The sequence below is a fragment of the Rhamphochromis longiceps genome, linkage group LG9, assembly GCF_057381845.1.
Source record: "Rhamphochromis longiceps isolate RC_006_pf linkage group LG9, R_longiceps_female_GT1.1, whole genome shotgun sequence".
Lineage (NCBI taxonomy): Eukaryota > Metazoa > Chordata > Actinopteri > Cichliformes > Cichlidae > Rhamphochromis > Rhamphochromis longiceps.
The window spans coordinates 14311229-14333650 of NC_140565.1; the positions used below are offsets into that span (position 1 = coordinate 14311229).

At 41.1% G+C, this 22422-nt stretch overlaps 1 long non-coding RNA gene and 1 pseudogene across 1 annotated transcript in view; one reads left to right on the forward strand and one right to left on the reverse strand.

Annotated features, from left to right (window-relative positions):
- LOC146662014 (uncharacterized) overlaps positions 1 to 4369 on the reverse strand; it is a 122984-nt gene extending 118615 nt beyond the window's left edge. The window contains exons 1-2 of the long non-coding RNA XR_014913294.1: positions 4244 to 4369; positions 3988 to 4064 (exon numbers count right to left, since the gene is read on the reverse strand). This is a non-coding gene — a long non-coding RNA (uncharacterized LOC146662014). The remainder of the gene's footprint in view (positions 1 to 3987; positions 4065 to 4243) is intronic.
- An 8170-nt stretch (positions 4370 to 12539) lies between these two features.
- Positions 12540 to 13747, forward strand: LOC146662021 (syncytin-2-like; annotated as a pseudogene).
- The last annotated feature ends 8675 nt before the right edge of the window (positions 13748 to 22422 follow it).

Consider the following 22422-nt stretch of genomic DNA (forward strand, 5'->3'; position numbering starts at 1 on the left):
CGAGTGGCGTGAGAGCGATGGATGACCGGTGGAGACCACAGTTTCACTAAGAGTGGAAGGCAGTGCCGGGTGAGTTACGCCACAATTTGCGAAAGGATTGTAGATGCTTGGGCTAACATGTTTGCTGGCACTGTTGTTGGAGCTTTCGCAAAAGCCAGCATCATTTCCGAGGAACTGCACGGCACGGAAAGTGACTCTGACAGTGAAGAAAGTTAACCTGGCATGTTTGATGGAGATTTAGCGCAGCTGTTCCATTCAGAAACAGAGGATGAGGACTTCGATTTTTTTGATTGATGACGATTACTGGTAAACTGTGAATACCAAACTCAGTTTTGCTCTTGCTCCATTTTTAAATATGCATATGCGCCCTATAATCAGGTGCGCCTTATGTGAGTGTTAAATACAGTAATGGCACACATAACTGAGACTGCGCCTTCTAGTCTTATGGTTGTGAAAATACAGTAATTAGGAGCCTACACCACCAGGCAGAACATGTTCCCTCTAAGCCTAAAGGGAAGAAGGAGGACACACATGTAAAGGAAGCACTCAAAATATGCGGTTATCCTAATTGGGCGTTTATAAAGTCAGCTAAGAAGCACATAAAAGAAGATCAGACACCGGCTAGGATAAGAAAGGCAAACGCAACAACATTGTCATCCCCTATGTATCAGAGAAACTCAGGAGAGTCTTCTCCACCCACGACATCCCAGTGTACTTCAGACCCAGCAACACACAGACAAAAACTGGTTCACCCTAAAGACAAAACTCCAAAACACAAACTTAAAAATGTGGTGTATGCTGTACAGTGCAGAGAGGAATGCCCAGACCTCTACATTGGAGAGACCAAACAGCCACTTCACAAGCGCATGGCACAACATAGAATAGCCACCTCCACAGGACAAGACTCAGCAGTCCATCTGCATCTAAAGGACAAAGGTCACTCTTTCAAGGATGCCAATGTTCACATTTTGGACAGAGAAGACAGATGGTTTGAAAGAGGAGTGAAATAAGCCATCTCTGTCCACTGTGAGCGACCATCTTTGAACAGAGGCAGTGGTTTACGACACCAACTGTCTGCCATCTATAATCCAGTTTTGAGATCCCTTCCCAGACGCCTCTTAACGCCCACTCGCATCCTGGGCCATCTGACCTCAGGAAATCACATGATAGGGTGGGGCCAGGTTTCACAATGAGCTCACCCGAAACCCTGGCTGATTGTGACCCACACCCGCTTTCACACCTTGACTCGTGTGATTAGGTAGGATCATTAGGGGGTCCTTTGTCCCTTTTTGGGGGGACAATCCTAAGTGATTAAAATCTGGAACTCTCCACCATTTTACCCTAGAACTGAAGAAGCTTCTCGGATAAGAGGTGAAACGTCTTCAAGCAACCTAAAGAGGTCCAGACACTTTTTTTCCAAAGGTCCTTAGACAGCAGTACTTGTAGTCTGGAGTACAAGTAGACTAGACTAGAGTGCAATCAAATACACCTGCCTTCAATGAAACCAGCCCAATCACAGCCACTGGCTCACAGCAGTTGTGAAACAAACCCACTCACACATCAGTGGCCATTTCCCACAGTAAATGTGGAGGTGAGTTAATATGCAGGTGATACCAGTCTACCATCTCACACAGCTGATTACAAATGTATAAATGACCTCTTGCAGCCTCACTTTGATATCACTGGTATAAAGAAATGGAGAACCTGCCACCCAATCCTACAAACAGGTCATTATCTGGGAGATTACACTTTCTGTTCTTGAGACATTGGTGGTTAAAAAGATAAATTTGTTACCAGATGTTCTAAATGATGCTTTCTAATAACGATGATTGAGATGATAGTATCAGGTTCTAGCCTAGACAGCATAAAGTTGGTTGTAGCTACTGTTACAGCCCCCATTTATTGGTCAATTGTCATTCTGGAGCCTCAAGATGAGGATTTTTGCCATACTGGTTTCAAAAACAACATGGCAGAAATATGATGCGTGGAGGTCTGATTGTGAAACCACATGCTGGTGGTTTTCAGAGAAATTTAAAGGACTTCTGCGTCAACTGTATTTTTCTAACATGGAAACTAGCTGGGACTGGCAGCATATCAGGTTTAATGTAAATTTTATCTGACGGCCAATTTAAATGTTCCTTTCATGTTTCTTGACCAGTGTTGGGTAAGTTACTTTAAATTATTAACTTAGTTACATTACTAGTTACTTCTATCAAAAGTAACTCAGTTACTTCAAGTTACTCGTTACTTTCAAAGTAACTAGTTACTAGGAAAAGTAATTTTTGGTTTTACTCAGAATTCTCTTGTTAATGTGTTGCTTCCGTAACTGGATACCAAGCAAGATTGGCAGTCTTCTAGCTTGCTTACTTGCCACAAGTGCACCGTGCCACCTACCAATAGAAAGGATAAAAATAATCTGTATATTTACACGAGAGAAATCCCACGCCTGGACCGCCGTTGACCGCTGCCATGATTCTAGCCTATGTCACAGTGTCATGTGCGCTTTTTACATCCAACACGAAAACTGCAGTTATGGTGCTTTGAATTGTACTCAGAACTCGAAAATTCTGCCTTCCGAATAGGAAGATGTAGGTAACACCAGACTGCAGATGAACTGCATACGCAGCTGGACTGGGACAAAAAAATTAATAAAATAAAATAAAATAAATAAATAAATAAATCGACCAGCCCACCATTATAGGAAAAAAAAATCATAAAGCCTTTGAATGAAAACAAACGCTGTTGTGACAGTGATGTGCACTTTTCTGATGTATATATGCATCAATCCATCAATCGTTTGTTGTAAGATTCAGATAATTATTTTTTTTAAAAGCTAGACATTTTAAATGAGAATAAGTATTTCTTTGTGCCCCCCTTTCCCTGTTAATGCCTTACCTGGCCCCCCTCGCAAAACTTTGCTAGACCCGCCCCTGCACAGTTACCAGCAGTCAGCTGGTGTTATTTGTCTCTCAGAAACAGTTCAGAACTTCTGTTCAACTCATTCATGTAACCTAAAAGGTAAACCTGTTTCTCCATCACCTGTTCAGCTCTGGTGATTCAGTAAGGACATCTCCTGGTTTCATCTTCATGTTTCCCTCTCACCGGCTAACCAAACCGATATCATGACCAGCAGCTTTTACAGCTGTGGCTCCAGCAAACATCAGATGATACTAGAAATTAATATTAAATACATTCTAACAACAGCTGAAGTCAGTCGAAAGTATTGTTGAAATGCATAAATTTGTTAAAACTCAGAAATCTGGTGCAGTGTCTACACCTGCCAACTACAAAGAAGCATGAAGTCAAGCTTCTTATTCAAAGCCTTTACGTGCTTCCTCCAGGACACTGATATGGTTAGCAGATGTAGTTCAGAGGAAAGAAAAGAATTCCTACAAGGTCAGTAGATCTGTAACACAGTCTGGATTTCTTTAGGATGGAAACATTACTTTTCAGAGACACGGAGCTCAGAGAAAACTACAAAAGTGGGTTGTCCATACCAAAATAATCTAGATGGATAAACTGCACCAAACAATAGTAGAAAATATTGACACAGTACTGTGCAATATTTAACTTCTACAGCTTCAGCTACACCAACACAAGGGAGGAAGTGGCCTTCACCATCACTGACAAAGGTGTTCAGGTAAGACAGGACCTGCTCCTGTCGAGCCACAGTGCTGAAATTTATCTGCATCATGTGCTGGTTTTCCTAAACTTCCTCCTTCAGTTCTGACAACAAGTCTTCAACTGAAAAAAGGAATGATTATAACTATATGGTCCACATGGGCCAGCATATTTACTGTTATGCTTTGGGACAAGTCACTTTAGAACAGAAAATTATACCAAAACAGTAATTAAATAATGGCTAAATTGCTCACTCTTATACAGAATAGCATCACACAAACACTCTGCACGTTGGCTGCATTCCTACAATTTGCCACCAGATTTCACTTGAACATTGCTCACTGGGCAACAATGCTGAGTACATACCTGTTGAGATTCTGAGAGATTCAAATTGATGAAAGCCACCAGAGTCTTCCAGTCTGCCATTTTTGCAGCTTCACAGACTGGAACGCAAAACTGGTTTAAGCATCTCTGCTGGAGCAGGTGGTTTGTCGCTGAGGATTCGAAGCATCTGTTTAAACCATCCTGTTTTGCACCATCAACAACCACATTGATGTCAGGCTCAGTGAGAGTTGAAGACATGATAACCAGTCATGTGTTCATAAACTGCATTAGGATGTACCTGTTCAACTTCACCCACTGAACCCAGGAGAGTAGGCACTGGAAAATCTCTTCTCCTGACCAGAGTCTGTGACTGTAGAGCAGCTCTTGATGTGGGTGTGTGCCTTACTTGTGAGATGCTGTGGACTGAAAGAAAGAAATTGACAAAGAAAGTAGGCTTTAAGAAAACAACCCCCCCAAAAAACCAATGTGAATATAGACTGTTCAAAAATAAAATAAAATAAAATAAATAACAAAAATGAAGGGAACACAAAAAGATGACATCCCAAATGTAAATTATTAAAATATTCTTAATACTTTGTTCTTCACATAGTTAGATGTGCTAACAACAAAAATCACAAAAAAAAATCATCAATGGAAAGAGACATCAGTGTAATGCTTTAAGAATTTCTACCAGGTCCTTGCAGGGAGAGCTGAAGCTCTCTTTTAAAGACCTGTTGGTCAATCTCAACACATTCTTGACCAAACCAGTGACTGCTGAGGGCCTTTTTAACTGAGGTCAGAGTGAGTGCAATGTGCAAGATCTTCATGTGGCCTGATCCATACCAGACTGATGTTGAAATGTGCCAAAAAGATTTGAACAGATGCTCTACACCCAACCATCTGCTTCATGCTTCCTAATAGCTTAAACCTGTCATGGTCCTGCGACCATGACTCAGTGACTTTATGTTTATGTTCTTTATTGTTATTACTTTCATTTTTATTCATGGCTGTTTTGGGATGGTTTGTGTTTGGGATTTTAGACACTGGGTTCTGGGTTTGTGCTCCCTCTGTTGGTCCCTGGTGTTAGTGTTCCCCTGTCTCGTCAGGTTAATCAGGTCCAGCTGTTTCCCCCACCTGTGTGTGATTTCCCAGTGTCTCTTTGTGTACTTATAGTGTGATTTCCTCTGCTCCTCGTCGCGTCGTCTGTGTTCATACCTGGGGCCCGTTCTTCGTACCTCGCTAAGTAGGTTAGCCGGATTAGATTGTTGACGATTTCGCGTGATCCTGGATCAGTCGGTTCCCCGAAGCTCATCCGGGACTTGCTGTCATAGCAACAGAGCCGTAAGCGTAAACCTGCTCGGGAGCAGGTTTACTTTATGTAAACAGGATTAGATCGCGGCCACGCAGGTATGTCCGCGTCATCATACGAAAGCAACAGCGATATTCCACCACTGTTTCACCATAAATAAATAACATCAATGTAACTAAAGACAATGCAGCACCTGATCCATTTATTGATTTCACACAGGTCATTTCCTAAAAAAGGGAAATGTACTATTAACATTCTATTACATGTATGTGATTATTACAGATGTAATTCATATTTCAGAGTAGTAATTGTAAATTACTTCGTGTAATCAAGATGAGAGACCACGGCTATAAAAGCGAAGGTGGATTTGGGAAGTCTGTCGCAGCCATGTCCTGTCCGTATACGCGAGCCACCCATTGCGGAAGGTGCAAGATTGATAAGGAGAGTCCTCAGAATTCAGCGTATATTGCGGGATAGACAGGATCCTTTAGCTCAGCGCGACAGTGTGCTCATAGAGAGATATCGATTTTCCCGTGAGGGTATTATTCACTTAACCAACTTGTTGACGAGGGGGTGCAGGACCACCACCTGTCTTTTTTTCCTCTGCCCTTTTCTTGGTTGCTGTTATGAACAAACAGATTATTCCAGGGTCTCTTTCCAAGAGACTAAAAGCAATATAAGTGATAAATATTACCATTCTGTAGGATATTCTTATATTTCACTTTTACCTGTTCCCATGTTCTAGTGGGTCCTGTCGTGGCTCTAATGTGAAAGAGGATAAAATATAACATATTATAATATAATGTAATATAATATTGGATAATATAGTGTAATATAATAAATCTACCCTACCGCCTACTGGTGTTGGCCAGAGGGGCCGATGGCGCGATATGGCAGCCTGGCTTCTGTCAGTCTGCCCCAGGGCAGCTGTGGCTACAACTGTAGCTGCCTCCACCAGTGTGTGAATGTGAGAGTGAATGAATAGTGGCATTGTAAAGCGCTTTGGGTGCCTTGAAAAGCGCTATATCAATCCACTCCATTATTATTGTTATTATTAAATTACTTACGAGTTTAATTTGTCAGCAACTTTCTGCCAGCCCTCTCTCCTTGCTTTTGCAGCCTTTGCAGTGTTCCCTTGTGTTCTGATTAAACTCTGAAACTCCTGAAATCCCTCACTCAGGAGTTCTTGCTCTGCTGCCGAAAAATACCGAGCCGAGCGCGCTCCTTCGACATTTTCGCCGACCAATCAGAGGGTTGCCGATCAATGTTTCTACTATCGATGCGTAGCCCCTTTTATGACACCCAGTGATGTCACATTACTGCGTCCAGCTGTACTAATAGTCAACAGCAGGTGTGTTCGGGGAACCGGATTAGCGAGCTCACGGTTAGCGCGATGATTTGATCTTGGATGTAGTAAGCGACGTACGAAGAACGGGCCCCTGGTGTAATCCCCTGCGTGCTCTCCCTGCTGTTCTCCCTTCATGCTCAGGTTTGCTATTTCTTTGTGTAGTTTCTCCCAGTTAGTTCATCCTTAGTTCTGTTTTACCATCCCCACTTTATATTTGATATTATCAATAAATCACCCTCACACCTGAATGAGTGCTCCGTTTTGAGTCCTCCTTCCACTCTCCACACGGCCGCTGCCCCGGACCGTGACAAAACCAGTTTCTTCAAACTGGACTCCCTGTTCAACTGTGGTGGGAGAAAGCAGTGTCAAGATTTCAGTACAACCACGCACATTCAACTCTCAGCAATCAGCAGCAAAGAATCCTCATGCAGACAAACAGCCCCAAACAGGCCATGCATACCAAATCCTTTCAGTTAACAACAGGGCAGCTTATTGTGCATATCCACCAGTAAATGAAGCTTCTAATGTCATTTCAATCATTTAACAGTAAGGGCCTACCTCCGTGTCTGGATCCATGTCTGCTGACTTTAATCCTCTCCATCCTTGATGCCATGCTCCATGTAGAGATTCTTCCATAGATGGATTTTTTTGGCAAATTTCAGCAACTTCAGAATGTGTTAGTGGAAAATGATTCTATGTTTCTTTACCTTCTTTTAAATGTACAAAGATGCCTTTTCTCTGCCCTTTGTCTATGGTTAGATTAGTTTAGAATTATCCTTTTAGACTTTCCCAGCGAAGACATATTGTTTTGGGACATATTGTTTTAGATTGTTTTATCTCTCACAGCTTTCTCCCAGCTCTCTGCTGACGAGACTAGCGCCACATATGGAGTTGTTTATTTTATCTGTTTATTATTTTCTTATCCTGTTCTCACTGTCTTTCCTATAAAAAGTGCCAAGCCTCTGTTCACAATGTGAGTTGTTCTCAGCAGCTCACCCGTGTACACGTTTAGCAAAGAAAGTAACTTTGTCTCATTGTGTCTTTATTTCTCCTGGGTTTTTTACAGAGTTTTCTCCCAACATTTCTTGGTCCTTCGAGCCGGAGCACCTCCATCGTGTCCCATCTCCGTGACCAGTCCACGTTGAATGACTGTCGACAGCTCACACACTAGGTGTGTGATAAAAGTCCAGGAGCGTTACATTCGGGTCCTGGCCAACGTCTTAGAAAGCGACCCACGGTGGTGGGGCCCGATCGAGGTGGACCAGATCCGGCGACACTGACCAGGTAGATACAGACACACTGACACAATCTTGCGTAAAAACGTATTTTAAATTCAGGGAATTTAAAATAGCGGAAGTAGCTCGTCGACTGGTAGCTTTGGAAGCTCGTCGATTGGTAGCATAGCTCGTCGACTGGTAGCTCTGGGAGCTCGTCGACTGGTAGCTTTGGAGCTCTGGGTAGCTCCCCCAGCTGGGTCTAGACTGGGTCTAGGGAGTAAGTAGCTCTGGGAGCTCCCCTTATCATAAGGGTTCCGGTCGCGCGCGCGTCGAAGCTGTGAATGTGAATGTGTGTGTATATTGTTTTAATTTACGGAGCAAGCTGAATTTTCACGGTCCAATAAGAGACTGAGCTGCTCCTACTGTGTTTTTCTTTTACTGCTATTCACTGACGTGCTGGTGAGTTGAGAGAACGGTCAAGTTCCGTCTCGTAAAGTTCACACCGCTTTCGGAACTAGTCCGAAAGTCGAAGGGCGTGTGAGCAACCACTCTCGTCTCTAATACCAGCGAAGGTGATAGCAGCTGTATCGCGTATACATTACTTAAACAAAAATAAGTAAATACACAAATAAGATGGGTAATCAAGCAAGTGAAATTAAAACTCACTCCTGCTGACGAGCAGTGGTGAGAAAAGAAAAGTCCAGGCGCCGGACAAAACAATGTCTGTAAATTGAGAAATTTAAGAAAACAAAATATAAACAGTCAGAAGAATAGAACTCAACTGCCAGTTTAGTAAAACCAGAAGACGAGACACTGTGCAGTGCCCACAATCCTTTTAGTAAACCAACACTCATTCCTGCAGCCGCATCTGCAGCAACACCCATATCAGGAAGAACATAATAATCCCTTATTAAGTGAAAACTAGAGATCACAGTAGTTTGAGGTAGTTTAAAAGGGTTGAAAACAGACCCCACTGAGTAGATATAAATATAAAAAGTACGAAATAAAGATAAACAAAGGGAAAATTACAGTAGAAATTATCTTTAGAGTATTTGAAATTAATAATAGCAAGGATAACAACCTGTAAAGTGATATTAACAATGAAACACAGTTGGCATGATGACCATGCCCACAGTGTATAAAATGAATATAAAGCAAATAATTCACACGAAAATATTTTAATAACATAAATAAAATATATTAAGGCTGTGTCACTGTTCAGCCAAGGACAGTGTGTGAAAAGGTAACTGTCTCCACCTTGGGAAAAGGATGATACTGCAGGTCATCTGAAGCCCTTGATGGATACAAAATAAAATATAAATAATATAATAGAACTGCCTGGTCCGCCATGCAACAGAGAGAACAAATGTGACCGCAGATTGGATGAATTCTAAATTATCTGTTTGCTGAATAAGATGATCCTAACTAACAAATTGGCTCAGTAGTAGTATAATGGTACACACTAATAAAACATTATAATATGCTATTGCTGTTATATAAGACAAAGAGGATAATATTAACAATGACATAATATTAATATGAAGAGGCACCTTAGTCGGTTATGATGTGAGGTGGATAATTGTTAAACAGTAGTCTGCATCAAGCTTAAGGTTTGCTGAAACTCAGTGTAATGACATATGAGATGAAGACAATACAGAGAATAACTAAACTAATGAAGTGCATAGAGGCACTTGACCAGCTTGAAACCTATCATCCTAGAATGACACATTGCTGAGATATAGAGCACGCCTATAATAACAACCAATAAGCAAAACCCTGTAGACAACAGCTAAAACTACAGGATTGAGAAGCTGAATTAAATATGTAGACACTGCTAAGCTGATGAGCATGTTACACATTTTCTTTTATTTTTATTTATTTGTTTCTTTTAGAGCAGAAGCTGCATGCTATTAAAAGCCAACATGTGCAGACTTCTGCCTTGTTCGGGTGGCAGCATTTTTTTCTTTTTTTCTTTTGTGTCCTGACACGTGTATGTTTTTTGTTTTTGTTTGATTATTTTGTTGGTTTTGGAAACGAATTTAAACGAACTTGTGACAATACTTGAGAATCACAATGACACATAGTGATTAGGCATATGATTGAAAAATGCCTAGGTTTAGAGCTGTGAGCTATGAGCTGTGAGCAATGCAAAGTTTAAATATATATATATATATGTGTATAAATGGGAAACAACCCTAACTTCAAAGTTTGAAATGTGTGAGATGCATGAATTGTTTGAAAAACTAGAAATTATCTAAAAATGCCTTAAGTGAAAATGTAGTGTTGCATCTATAGAGAAGAGAAAAAAGAAGAAGCATTCTATAACTTAAAAATAAGGCTGACGTGTTGACAATAGACTAAGAGACTCATTTGCAGGTGGCTATCAGGAACAGAGAGGCAAGCAAGGTCACAGACACCAAGGCTGTAGACAGCCACGCAGAGACAGCAGATAAAATAGAGACAATGCCTGCTAGAACCGTGGAGAGGAAAGTCACTTCACACGAGATTGTAGGAGTAGGCCACAGAGAAATAATGCAAAACAGTTTTGAGGCAGCCACTTACGAACTTACAGTTTTCAAAGGACAAATTAGTTGTACAGTCAGCTGCAGGCCACACAACTGTACAACAATTAACTGCTGAGTGCATGCTAAATGACACCCCACCAGAGCTAAAAGCACTACACGATGTGGTCCATCAACACACACCCGCCACATCCACTTTCCAGAAACCAACCGAGTATCACAACATTCTGAGATTTAAACAAACTCCAGGCCCAGATCCACCTTATGATCAGCAAGTGTGGAAGCTAGGAGAACAGCATTTGACCTTACAGCACAGGCCGAAATTGTGTAGGTTACGCAGTAACCACAGATAGTAGGATAATAGAAGCAAAACCACTTTCTTCTTCATATTCTGCACAGAGCGCTGAGCTGATAGCTGTGATTCGCGCATGTGAAATACACAAAGACAAACTAATAAATATACATACAGACAGCCAGTATGTTTTCTCTGCTGTGCATCATTTTGCAAAAAATTTGGCAAAACAGAGGAATGATTACATCAACCGGAAAACCGGTTCAGTATGCCAACCTCTTACAACGCCTACTGACTCATTACTACAGGCAACAACTTTGCTGACAGAGCAGCAAAACAGGCGGCACAAATGACAAACATCACATTGATGGCAGTTAACACACATCAGATTCCACTGGATGTGTTGCAAAATGAACAAAAAGCAGCAAGCACAGCCGAACAGACAAAATGGCTAAAACACGGTGCAGTTCTGACAAACGAATTAATGATGTGTTATGGCAAGCCAGTGTTGCCAAAATCTCTCCACAAGATGGCGGCATTAGTGACTCATGGCTGTACGCATTTGTCATCGGGGGGAATGACCTGTATTGTCAACTCTCATTTCTACACTGTAAATTTTGAAACTTCAGCAAAACAATTTGTCAGAACGTGCATGACGTGTCAAAAACCTCACCCTTTTCACACAATTCATATGGATTTTATTGAGCTAAGCGAATGTCAAGGGTCGAAATACGCCCTAGTGGTTATAGATGTGTTCTCAAAATGGCCGGAAAACTATCCAGTGAAAAAGGCAGATGCAATTTCAGTAGCAAAGTGCCTGTGCAATCACTTCATACCCACATATGGCATCCCAGCTTTGATAAGATCAGACAACGGCACTCATTTTGTAAATGATGTCATCACTAAGGTCTCTGAAGCACTCGGTTTCAACATAAAACATCACTGTGCTTATCACCCTCAGAGCGCAGGCCTTGTAGAGAGAACTAACGGCGCTATAAAACAAAGGCTCAGTAAATGCATGGCAGAAACAGGAAGGCCGTGGCCTGAATGTTTGGGTTTAGTGAAAATGTGGATGCGCTTAACGCAAGGCTCCCATAAACTAACTCCATTTGAAATCATTCATGGTAGGCCGTTCCCACTGCCCATCACCAGTCAACCAATAGACAAATCAATCAGAGAAAACACATTAGCAGAATGGATGTCTAAGCTGTTAGAAAACAAGGAGATCATTGTACATAATCAACAACCTGATGATGTTTCTCCAGTGTCTTGCAGATTACAGCCCGGTGACTGGGTTCTGATAAAGGTGCTCCAAAGAAAAAACTGGAGCGCACCCAGGTGGGAGGGACCACATCAGGTTCTCCTCACCACGCCCACCGCTTGCAAAATTGCGGAACGACCATCCTGGATCCATCAGAGTCACTGCAGGCGAGTAAGTGAAGCCATCTAAACTCAGTCGACACAGGCTCGCCCAATTGTTGTGATCTCGCCCGGTGGAGGGAACAGCCTTTCTGGCCGGGGGGTCTACTCACGACAGGAGGGTGTGTCCTGTTGTCATGAGGTGGTGGCTCCTAATAACTGCAGCGGCCCTGACCCTGGCCGGGCTCCTCATCTTTGCTTCCGTGAGGGACAACAAGTCACGCTATATGAAGAAAAGGCAGACACTGTATGACAAAGGAAAGTACACCAAGTTTCCCCATGGCTACGCCACTAACTTCTGGTGGCAGTTTATGAACACTACAGCTCACTTGAATAATAAAACTGACTGCTATGCATGTACCCATATGCCCCTATCCTCACAGACGTCTGGCCTGTGGCCATACAGCATACCTGAAGATCGCAGTTGGTGCCTGTTGGGCCTGGCAACACACCCAGGCTACGGTACTCTTTGGTCCAAGGCCAACTACAGCATCCCAGCAAAAGCAACCTGGAGGTCATCATCACCCACAAATGTGAACTGTTCCGGACAGACCTACCTACTGACCTGGCCCCAAGTCTCAGACCCACTGCCTGATGTAATTCTACTGAACAAACTGAACGCATCACAACTGCCAGTATGTGTGATGAACAATGGATCGCGGGCAGTGGGGGAGCTGCCTACTCACCTATGTAAATACATATACACTTTCTGCCCACCGAGGAATGAGAGGAAGTGTATGGCCTGTTCAACCAACACAACCTGTGCCAGTAACGCAACGCTGATGAGCCTCAACTGTCGCTCCGACTACAGCTACCGAATGCCACTACAAACAAAGACTCAGTACCAGACAGGATGTGCACGGACGGCACCCAGCAGTAGAGGAACCAGAGTTTTGGCTGACTGGTACTTCCTATGTGGCAATAAGGCTTATCTGTCACTCCCTGAAGGTTGGGGGGGTCTGTGCGCCCTGGTGCAATTATCAGATCACGTCTTCTTCATGCAAAGTGTTGCACATCACCCAAGCAGCCGACAGAGACGTGAAGTGGACATCGCCTCACCCAATTCTTTCGGCATTACAGTGGACACTGGAGTGCCGGGAGAGTTTCGCATCTGGGGAGGAGGAGTGAAATTCTTACAGAGCTTGATCCCCGGCATTGGAGTTGCCGAGGTGCGGGATCACGTGGAAATCAACCGATATCAACTTAACTAAGACCCTGGGAACGGCCTTAGCAGGAGAACAGAAGGCCATCAGAACGATGGTGCTGCAGAACAGACTGACACTGGACCTGCTAACAGCATCACAAGGAGGAGTTTGTAAGCTGATCGGGGAGACATGTTGCACGTTTATCCCTGATGGATACGAAGCTGGAGGAGACATTTATGAAGCTTTGCAGAATTTGACCATTCTGCAGAAATATGTCGCTGACCACACATCTGGAGCAGCCACATCACAAGGCTGGCTGGACTGGCTATTTGGCGGCTCGTGGTTGGCTGCTGCAGCGAAGCCGTTTGTCTTTCTAGGTTTCATCATGGTAGCACTGCTAATATTAGTGTTGTGTGTGTTGCCATGTCTAAGAGTAATGATTTCAAAGATGATAACAACTACAATGACTGCTTATGTTGCCGTGCCTCAAGAAGAACAGCATCCCGTTGAAATTCTGTTAGAGGAACTTGTAATAGCTGCTAATAAATGACGTGGTGATTAAAAATGACTTGTCAAGTGATCATGCACTGATTAACACATTAGTAGTTTATACAGGTACAACATAAGGTTTTCTTATTCTTTTATTTTCTTTTATTTTTTGTAGTTTTAGTTTTATTATTTTCCTTCATTATCACTTTTGTATTTTCTTTTACTGTGTCTTCCTTAATTCTTTTATTCTTTTATTCTTTTATTCTTTAGGCCACATGATTTACATTTCTGCTATGTTGACATTTTGACCATTAAAAAATTGCTAAAGATACTTAATAAATAACCTTCACAGACAATTGTTGTATACATTTAAAATAAGTTAAAACAGGAGGGAATGTTAGTGGAAAATGATTCTATGTTTCTTTACCTTCTTTTAAATGTACAAAGATGCCTTTTCTCTGCCCTTTGTCTATGGTTAGATTAGTTTAGAATTATCCTTTTAGACTTTCCCAGCGAAGACATATTGTTTTGGGACATATTGTTTTAGATTGTTTTATCTCTCACAGCTTTCTCCCAGCTCTCTGCTGACGAGACTAGCGCCACATATGGAGTTGTTTATTTTATCTGTTTATTATTTTCTTATCCTGTTCTCACTGTCTTTCCTATAAAAAGTGCCAAGCCTCTGTTCACGATGTGAGTTGTTCTCAGCAGCTCACCCGTGTACACGTTTAGCAAAGAAAGTAACTTTGTCTCATTGTGTCTTTATTTCTCCTGGGTTTTTTACAGAGTTTTCTCCCAACAGAATGAAAAGGCTGCTGAGGAGCTGAGAGTGAGCCTGAATACTTGTGTGCCGCCTTCTCCAAAAACAGTGACTCACTGAGACAGAAAGAAATTTAAATCTTTATAAATAAAAGAAAACTAAGAGAAACAAATCTAAAGCAAAGCACGCAAGAGAACCAAAAACTCAACAACCCCAAAACAAAAAGCCACACATCAATCCTCTCTGCTCCAACTGACACTGCATGAACAGGTGCCTCAACATTTAGAGTCTAAGGGAGATAATCACAGAGGCAGAAACTTTCCACTGTATTCAAAGGAGCTTGCAAGGAGCTTGCACTGTATCATCTCAGGTTTCTTAAAACTAAGTATTCAAAGTCTGAGGTAGGGTTGTTATTTGAGGTATTCCTGGGAAAATCTTTGAGGTCTATTTTGAAGCTCCAGATTCTTTAGATTGACTGTCTCATACTTTAATTGTGAATATAGAGGATTGTAGCTCAAGTTAACATGGAAAGATAGAGGTCTAAAGTCTCTAAAACATTTGGGTATTCAGTCTCTGACAGAAGGTTTGGAGACATGTAGAAAGTTTTGAATGGGTGAAACTAATATTTTATTTACAGTTTCTCAAACACAAGGCAGATAATATTCTTCATGTACATTATTTTTTACAACTATTGGAACAACAAAATTAAACAAAACACAATTTCATGAATTCATCTCTTAATGTTATATCCAAAACTCTGATGTTCTCTTTCATGACTTTTTAAACTACATCAATTCATCAACGTCAAAGACTTGATATGTTACATTAGTCCTTACTACCAGCTTGCTGAACATAAAGATTCCTTTCAGGTCTTGTTCTGACCAAGTTCTAAATGTCATGTGTCAAAGATTTGTGTGTTTCTTTATAAATTATGTGTAGAGTTCTGAGGTCAACCAAGTCTTTACATTTAGGTGTATTTAATAAAAAGGCTAAAAAGTGGATTTGGTGGTTCATTTGAAGTGGGGTTTTTTTATGATTCTAAGTCTGTTATTTATCATCAGTTTATTAATGACAAAATTTGTACGTCTTCCAAATAGTATGAGTTTTGTTTTGCTCAGATTCAGTGTTAACCGACTATAGAAAAAGTCTTCAATTTCTTAAATTGATTTTCTAGTTCATTCAGAAGTTGTTCCATGTTACTTCCACAATAACTTTGTATCATCTGCAAACAATATGACTTCTGTGTCTTTGCAGTTACTTCAAATTAAGACATGTTAACACAAACACCTTTACCCTCATTTATCTCTCATGGCCCTGGTGCCAACTGTCTGCATTGACTTGATAATTAATCAGAGGTAGCAGGGTGTGATACAGGAACTCTAAAAGACACATTAGCGTATGTTTAGTGGTCACTGGGTGAACTGGGTGCGTCTCTAATAAACTCAGTAATGTTCTCTACATGATCACAAAGATCTAAATTAGAGGTGTAAGTCATTGTTTGTATGTAATATTGGTTTAATTTGGCTTATTTTAAAACATTTTTATACATATCAGGTTTCAATACTCACTGAAATAATGCAGATTCCATGCAAAACATATTTAAAACTGGACTTCCGGTTGAGCTTTGATGGAGTAGGACGCGAGTCTGGGAGCTCCCGCCGATTTCGATTAAATTGTTATTTATTCGCGCGTTTTGGCCGTATTTTCAGTCCTGTTTTGGTTTGTGGATTGTCTTGTTGAGAAGTTTTACTCGGGCCGGCGTAAAATGGCAGCAAAAAATGTTAAAACCCGCAGTACTATTCAAACACAACTGAGGCCTAGTTTGCAAACCGCGACCACACCCTCGAGTGAGCCGTCGTCTCCTGCAAAGCCCCCCACATGTCAAGCTAATCCTGATATTGAGGCTCTCAAGGTCGAGTTGCTGGCTTCGCTGAGGAAAGATATCGCCGACATCTTTAAAAAGGAACTTCAGGATACTCTGGGTGATGCTTTGTCTACCATTAAGTTCGACCTGCAGGCGGTGAAGACGCAGCTGGCGATCGATAAAGCTGCAAATGACGCTACCATGTCTGAGCTAAAAGGTACGGTGAAGGAGATGGAGCACGCACTTACTGTCTGCTCTGATGATATAGCTGAGATGAAAAACACTATCAAGGGTCTCACAGCTCATGTAGCCAAGCTGGAAAGTAAGTGTGAAGATTTGGAGTCCAGATCGCGGCGCAACAATGTTAGGATAGTGGGAGTACCGGAGGGCCCTGACACGTGCACCACTGCCGCCGTAGCTTCCTTGCTAAAAGAAGCATTTGATCTGGGGAAGGAGCCGCTTTTGGATCGTTCGCACAGGACCCTCCAACCCGCACCTAAGCCTGGCGACCGTCCACGAGCCATTGTATGCAGGTTTCATTACCACACTGACTGTGTCGACATTTTACGACGTGCTAGAGAACGCCGACAGATTAAAGTTGGAGATCGGACCATCTCAGTCTTCCCCGACTACACCGCCAGGGTGGCACGGGCTCGTGCTGCATTCAACACGGTCAGGCAGCAACTCCGTGGCATTGACGGTGTTCGGTATGGCCTGCTTCATCCAGCGCGACTCCGCATCACATATAAGGGTGTCGAGAAGGACTTTGTTTCGGCAGAGGAGGCCAGTGATTATGTCAAAACTTTGATTTCTGGGTGAGCCTCGTTAGCTCCTCAGTTTGATACTGTAATGCTGCTAAGGGTTCACGGTCTCCTTAGGTTTAACGCCACCTGTGCATTGTTTTCTTAGGCCATTGTGCTGGTTATTGTACTGTTGGTGTGCTGGTTCCTTTTATTTTCATTGTTATTTATTTTAACTGGATCATATAATATACTCTTGAACTTCGGACCAGTCCGGCACAATCTTCTCCAAGCTTGCTGCATTGATTTGCATAGGACTGAGTTGTTTTTCGTTTCTGTTAAATTTTTATTTATTTATTTTTTTGTTTGGTTGTTTTTGTTTTAATTGTTTATCTATTTATGTATGTTGTTTTTGTTTTTTGTTTTTTTAAATTTTATGCACTTTCGGTGATTTGTTGGAAAGTTCTCCTTCTGAGGAAGTCATATTTTGTACTGTGAGATCTTTTTTTGGTTGGTTGGTTTCCTTTTTATTTTTTCCCTTTTTAAAAAAAACATGTTTACTGTTACGCGCACACTGTTATGCTGTAGAGAAGTTGGTGAGAGGTTATTTTTCCCTCTCTCGCTTTTATTTTTATTTAGACAACAATTAGTCCAGTCACTTCGGTGAATCATTTTTGCTACTTTGGGGGTACACTGCTGTCTCCTTTGTTCTGTTCTGTGGAGACTTGGGGGTGTATTTGTGTTCAGGGTTGGGTTGGGGGGGGGCTGTCCCATTTCGGCTCTTCATGGCCACTGGCATTTTGGTTTGGTCTTTTTCCTCTTCCTTTTTGTAAATGGTTAATGGAAATATAGACCCCAGCATTGCTGGGTCAGGTATGCCTCTTAGATTCATTAGTTGGAATATCAGAGGTATGGGTAACCCTGTTAAGAGATCTAAGGTTTTTACTCACTTGAAACGTCTAAATTCTGACATAGCATTTTTACAGGAGACTCATCTTCGCATTAAGGATCATTATAGGTTATATTGCCCTTGGGTAGGTCAGGTCTTTCACTCAAATTTTAATTCGAAGGCTAGAGGAGTGGCCATTCTCATTAATAAGAAAGTTCAATTCACTTTGACCAATGTTGTCGCTGATAGGAACGGTAGATACATCATTGTTGCTGGTACCCTAATGCAGAAAAAGGTTTTGTTGGTAAATGTATATGCCCCGAATTTTGATGATGCTGAATTCGCTAATAGATTGCTGAGTAACATCCCCTTTCTGAATACACATTTGCTTATCCTTGGTGGTGATCTGAATTGTGTTTTTGATCCAATTTTGGATCGATCTAGTCCTCGTAATTTGACTCAATCATCTATGTCTAAAACATTCTCAGATTTTATGAAACAGAATGATCTTGTTGATCCATGGAGATTTCGCAACCCTTCAATCAAAAAATTTTCATTCTTCTCTCAGGTCCACCAGTCTTATTCCAGGATTGATTATTTTTTCATCGACAGAACTCTTAATTCATGTGTTAATTCTTCCGACTATTCTGGTATTGTAATATCTGATCATTCTCCTCTGCTATTGGATGTTCATCTTTCTACCCATAAACGTAGCCCTCCACTTTGGAGATTTAACTCTCTCCTTCTGGCGGATAAAGAATTTTGTGAATTTATTTCAGGCTCTATTGAGGAGTTCTTGTCCTTCAATCAGGATGATTCTGTCTCATATTCTCTGCTATGGGAGACTCTTAAATGCTACCTGAGAGGTCAAGTTATTTCTTACTCTGTCCGTGCTAATAAAAAGATTAATGCCAGGCTTAAAGAACTTATAGCTGCAATTAGTAACCTTGATCAAAGTTATACACTGAACCCTTCTCCAGAATTACTGAAGCAGCGCCTTGATTTGCAAGCAGAATTTGATCTTATGTCAACCAAAGAGGCTGAGCACTTATTACTACGCAGTCGTGGCTCATATTACGAATATGGTGACAAGGCTAGTCGCTTGTTGGCACATCAGTTACGACGTCAGGCCTCCTCGCGTGTGATCCCCATTATTAAACACTCTGATGACAATATTACTACAGATCCCTTGGAAATTAATTCTACCTTTAAAACATTTTACTCTTTGTTGTACAGGTCCGAATTTCCCACGGATAAAGCTAAAATGAATGCATTTCTTCATAATCTTTCAAACCCTGTTATTGGTGCTAATGATGCGGGGCAATTGGACTCCCCATTATCTGTTGAAGAAGTATTAAAAGCTATTACAGCTATGCAGTCTAATAAAGCCCCGGGCCCGGATGGGTTTCCAATTGAATTCTATAAAACATTTATTGGTAAATTGGCACCATTGCTTTTGTCTGTGTTTAACGAATCCTTGGAAACCGGTTCATTACCACCTACTTTCACACAAGCAACCATAGCGCTCCTTCTCAAAAATGACAAGGACCCAACCTCCTGTGGTTCCTACAGGCCATTATCTCTGCTTAATGCCGATGCAAAGGTATTGGCTAAAGTAATTTCATCTCGCCTTGAGGATGTGCTTCCTCGAATTATATCTGAAGAGCAGAATGGCTTTATAAAGGGACGGCAATTGTTTTTTAATACCCGTACACTCTTTAATGTTATTTACTCAAAGCGTCTATCTGAACTTCCTGAACTTGTGATTTCTTTAGATGCTGAAAAGGCTTTCGATAGGGTGGAGTGGGAGTACTTGTTTGCAGTTTTAGAGAAATTTGGTTTTGGTGATAAATTTATTTCCTGGATTCGGCTTCTTTATTCGTCCCCTAAAGCCAGTGTTCATACTAATGATGTTTACTCTGATTATTTTGCGCTGGGTCGTGGTTGTCGTCAAGGTTGCCCTTTGTCTCCCTTACTCTTTGCCATTGCCATCGAGCCTCTGTCTATTACATTGCGATCTTCTTCTGTATTCAGGGGAATCATCCGTAATGGAATTACACATAAAGTATCATTGTATGCGGATGACTTGTTATTATATATGACTGACCCCGCATGCTCCATCCCTGCTGTTTTAAGTATTCTGGAGAACTTCAGTTCGTTTTCAGGTTATAAATTGAATTTGGGGAAAAGTGAGTGTTTTCCTGTTAATACGGCAGCACGTCAACTTCAACAGTCCGATCTACCCTTTCGTCTCAGTCCGTCTGGGTTTAAGTACTTAGGGATTAACGTGACTCGCTCTCTAGCTGGCCTTAAATCAGCAAATTTGTCTCCTCTTATATCTAGGGTCACATCTGATATTCAAAGATGGGGTAATCTCCCCCTTTCTTTAATCGGTAAGATTAACGTTGTTAAAATGAACATCTTACCAAAATTTTTATTTTTATTTCAGTCAATTCCCTTATTTTTGCCGAAACATTTTTTTGTTTCACTGGACAAGATTATTGGTTCTTTCATTTGGGGAGGGAAGCCACCTAGGGTCTCTAAAACTTTGCTGCAGCGATGCAGATTTAGTGGAGGACTTGCATTACCTAATTTTTTAGTCTATTACTGGGCCGCTCACATCCATAAACTTTGCTACTGGCTAAAATCTTCTGGTTCCTCGTGGTGTAAATTGGAGCTATCATCATGTAAGGGCTCTTCTTTACCGGCTTTGCTCTATTCCTCTTTACCCGTGAGACCCTCTCTGTACACTGATAATCAGGTGGTTCTTAACACACTCAAAATCTGGTTTCAGTTTAGACGTCACTTTAATTTTGTAATGCCGTCTTCCTCGGGTCCTCTAAGCGAAAACCATTTGTTTCCCCCTTCACTTTTGGACTCGACATTTTCAGTGTGGTGTGACAAGGGTATAAAACAGTTCAAACATTTATATGTGGATGGTGTTTTCGATAGTTTTCCCAACTTGTCTTCTCGTTATAATCTCCCTATTACCCATTTGTTTCGCTATTTTCAAATTCGAAATTTTGTTGCAAAGTGTTTCCCAAATTTCCCCTCTTTACCTCCAGAACAGCAGTGGGAAACTACGTTATCATTTGTTCCTCATCACAGAGGAACCATTTCGAAACTCTATGATGCTATTCTGTCTTTTAGTAACCACTCTAATGTTAAGCTTAAGCGTACATGGGAAGAAGAACTGGGATTTCGAATACATGAGGAGTCTTGGGAACGGGCTATAACGAGGATACGATCTTCCACCTCCTGTGCTCGTCTTGGACTTATTCAATTTAAGGTCATACACAGGGTGCATTTCTCTAAGTCTAGACTTTCTGAATTGTATCCAGAAGTGGAAAATAAATGTGATAAATGCCATGGTTCTCCTTGTCACCTTAGCCACATGTTTTTTCTGTGCCCTGAGCTACAAGGTTTCTGGACAAGGTATTTTGCTATTATGTCAACTGTTCTTGGGGTAACTCTTCATCCTTGTCCTCTGATTGCTGTGTTTGGGATTCCTGCTCGCTCACTTACACTTGATTCCACACAAAGGGATATTATAGCCTTCACATCCCTATTAGCGAGACGTCTAATATTGTTGCATTGGAAGTCTGCTAAGTATCCTACTATTTCCCGGTGGCTTAAAGATGTCATGTTTTTTTTAAAACTTGAAAAAATTAAATATACGTTGAGAGGTTGCACAGCCAAATTTTTTCACAAGTGGCAACCCTTTATCTCTTATTTTGCTAGTCTAGAGGTATTGCCTGTTTAAATCTACTTTTGTTACTGTTATATTCCTCTAATATGTTTGATGGTTGTGTTGATCTGTGTGGGACTGGGGGGGGGGGGGGGGGGGGGGGCGTTGTGTTTTGTTTTTTTGTTTTTTTTGTTGTTTTTTTCATATATATATATATGTTAATTTACTTAGGAAAATTAAGAAAGGTTGATTGTATTTCGGTAACTGCAAGTACTGTTTTCTTTTTTCAATAAAAATATTTTCAAAAAAAAAAAAAAAACATATTTAAAACTGAGCTGTATTTGCTCTGATACATTTGAAATTATAAACTATGTGTACAAATTTTCTGATAATAGAAAGTAAATTAATCATCGGTGCAAAGATCAACTTGGTTGTTTGTCTGAAACAACCAGAGCAGGAAGTTAAATCAAAATCATGTAACACAGATCTAGTTGACATGAAAGCAGAACAAGTTAAAATGTTCTCAACTCACCAGTGAGAAATATCTATAAAATCATGATTTACACCAGCTGCAGTTTTTCCTACTGAAAACCTTTGTCCTACTGAAAACGTTAGGTCCAGATGAACAGAATCAACTTTTTGGGATTTCCTTACCTGGATGATTGAGCACGCATCAAGGTATTTACAGAAGCCACAGATTCTATTGAATTCTAATATTTCTAAAATCAATGGGTTTTAAGATAAAGGGCCTAATGTTCACCCCATACCTACCATTTACTAAAAGTACAGAAAACA